We start from the raw sequence: 3,174 nt of genomic DNA, 5'->3' as shown, positions 1-3,174 counted from the left end.
CTATGCAGTTCAAGCATTTCTTGGAGGATCAAGTACACAAGGGTTTTCCTTCTATGAAGACTGCAGAGTCAATCATTAAGATATACCCAAGTGTGATTGATCCTAAAACTAATCAACCTCTTCGAGCTGTGATGTGGCCAGCTACTAAACAAGTGAAGAAAATTCCTATTTTTCAAGATCATCCAGATGGATCTCTGCGAACGATGGAGTACTGGGTGTTTGATGAAACCACAACATCTGTTGTCATCAAGCTTGAGAAGGGATGCATCCGCTTGTATGATAAACGAGACCTGCTTCAATTTGGAAAGTGGGATATACATCAGCTAAGCCATCATCAGATTAAAGTTGTAGAAGACCTCTTTGAGCCAGCTGCCAAAGAGTTTACAGCTATGGTTGTGGAGATCATTGACAAATGGATGTGGAATGGAGCGATGGGGAAGTCGGATGTGCTTGTGGTTGATAAAGACAGAGCTCAAGCTAGCACCAAACCAAGGGGGAGATTGAAGGGTCTAATTAATGGTTTGGTCTAGGCTTTCTTTGTAATAAGTTCTTTTGAGTCTTTATGTAGTTTTGGTAGGTTGTTTGGTAGTTTACAGCCATGATGTGAGTTTACGGCCGTAAGCCTGTTAACGGCCGTAAACCCAGAGTCGGCCCAAGTCCACTATATATAGGGGTTATGTAGGTCATTTATGGTTTTTCATGCCACAATAGTTCATGGTCACAGAGCAAGTTGTACCAGACGTTTTTATGCAATAGAAGTGTGTACAAGCTTGTTTCAATTCTGTTTCTACTTTGTTTCTCATTCCATTGATTGTGTGATTGCTTGATCATTGGTAAAGACCCGTTTTCAGGACCTTACAATGGTGTACAAAAAGAATGACTAAGTGTGAAAATAATGGCTAAATGCTAACAAAAAGCATGTGTTAATTACCATAAAAGTAAGAAAGAGACATACAAAAAGAAAGTATAGTTATTTAAACACATAGTAAACAAGATATGTACAAAAAAGTGAGTAAAGTTATTTAAAAACAATCAAAGTACTTTTATTGGAATGACCACGAGTGGTACTTTTCTGGGCAATGTGAGCCCAAACTTCTCCTCCATATCCATATCTTGTGCTCTAATATTTCCTTCGAGTTTCCATTCAAACTTTTGAATCAAAGATGCCAACATTAAATGCAACATCCTATGAGCAAAATTTAATCCCGGACATATCCTCCTTCCAGCACCAAATGGAATAAACTCATAATCTTGACCTTTATAGTCGATATTCACTTCCATAAACCTTTCTGGCATGAACCTTTCCGGGTCTAACCAAATGTTAGGGTCTCTCCCCATAGCCCAAATATTACAAAGGATTAGTGCATTTTTAGGCACAATGAAACCTTTCACTTCTACATCTTGTATGGCTCGGTGAGGAAGAAGAACAGGGGCTGGTGGGTGTAGGCGAAGAATTTCTTTTATTACTGCTTGCAGATAAGGAAGCTGAGAGATATGCATTTCTTGTATATTTCCGTTGTTGTTTTGCATGAGCCGAATGATCTCTGCCCGAGCCGTTTTCATTTTCTCTGGGTTATGGATAAGCTCAGCCATTGCCCATTCTAAAGTGTTTGATGTTGTATCAGTTCCGGCGATTAATATATCCTAAAATAATTAATGAAACAATATTAAAAGTATACCCTACGTACACTCCAAAATGATTTACTTACGTAGAACAAATGTCTCATGTCATCTAGACTAAATAGTGATTCATCTTTGTGGAAGAGCTTAAGCAACGTATCCAAAACATCATCGTTTGTTGCTAAACTCGATCTTGATTGCAATCGTTGGTCAATGATCCCATCGATAAGATTCAACAACTTCTTACCATAAAAATTTCCTTGACATACTAATCCTTGTGGATCCAACGGTTTTAGTATTGGAAAAAAGTCAGCTATATTCGGTTTCGCAGCTAATTCCAACAAAGTCATCACTGCTTCTCTACACTCTTGGGATGACATAGTATCATATTGAGCGAAATCCATAGAGAATATGAATTTGGAGAGAACATTAAGAATTGTTGTAAAGGCAGCTACACCTATGTCCACGACTTTTTCATTAGTAGAACATCCATCTACGTAATCTACAAGTTCTTGTACCTAGACGTATAAACATGAGATTTAATTAGATTAGATAATATGCGATCCAACCAACTTAACATAGAAACTTCTAATTAACATATAAACCAATTTCTGTTTCGTGGAATCAATCTTTTATTAAATTAAAACTTAACTATAAACTATAAAGTATTTAGGGGGCGTTTGGATTTAAGGTGTTTATTTAATTATTATAATTTAATACCATCAAGAAACATTTTAAATGGTTTGATGAAATAAAAAAAAACATATATAGTATTAATTTAAATATGTATGAAATATACTATTAACCGAGTCGAGCCTTAAACTTTTAAATAAGTTACTAATACGAACAGGTGAGTTATAAAAACTAATTTATTAAAAACATATACATGCTATCAACACGGCTCATACCTTCTCCCTACGTAGCAGTTGGCTACCATCTAGACATTGCGCGGAGAACATATATTCATTAGTTATTCGTCGTAGTCTACGCCACTGATCTCCTACTGGCAGCCATGCAATGGAGTACTTGTCATGATCAACTGCACGAATACTATCCAGAATCGTTCTGCTAGAAAACGATATATCATGTGTGTGAAAGAACTCCTTGGCAATATCGGGTGATGAAACAACTATTGTTGTGCGTCTTCCAAGCTTAAGAGACATCAAAGGTCCATAACGTTTAGAGAGTATGGCGAGAGAGCGGTGGGGTTTGTTTCCAAGTTTTAAGATGTTTCCGATGATAGGAAAAGGGTAAGGGCCCGGTGGAAGCCGTGAGTTGGAGAAACCGGGGAGGACGACATAAATGAACGTTAGAATGAAAGATAATAAGAGAAAGATGTTTGGATAATCCATAGCTTTGTGTGAGTGCGTTGTTATCAGTTATCACACTTTAAATATGCAAAATTTATCCCGGTGTCATGACATGTGTAGTAACGTAATTCACTGTATATTGTCATAACAATGCTACTTTTGGCAAGACGCCATTTCAAAATTATCTTTTAAACGTTTTGATATATTTCTAGAGTTGAAAATATGTCTATAATTAGATAACACA

General features: G+C 36.7%; 1 pseudogene; it reads right to left on the bottom strand.

Moving 5' to 3' along the window:
* Positions 1 to 1,032: 1,032 nt before the first annotated feature.
* Positions 1,033 to 2,972, bottom strand: LOC145064255 (cytochrome P450 76T24 pseudogene; annotated as a pseudogene).
* Positions 2,973 to 3,174: the final 202 nt, after the last annotated feature.

Source organism: Lactuca serriola, chromosome 7 (genome assembly GCF_051521515.1).
Source record: "Lactuca serriola cultivar US96UC23 chromosome 7, Lser_US96UC23_V15, whole genome shotgun sequence".
In the NCBI taxonomy this organism is placed as follows: domain Eukaryota; kingdom Viridiplantae; phylum Streptophyta; class Magnoliopsida; order Asterales; family Asteraceae; genus Lactuca; species Lactuca serriola.
Note: the sequence above shows the minus strand (reverse complement) of the source record. Positions and strands in the feature narration are given on the sequence as shown.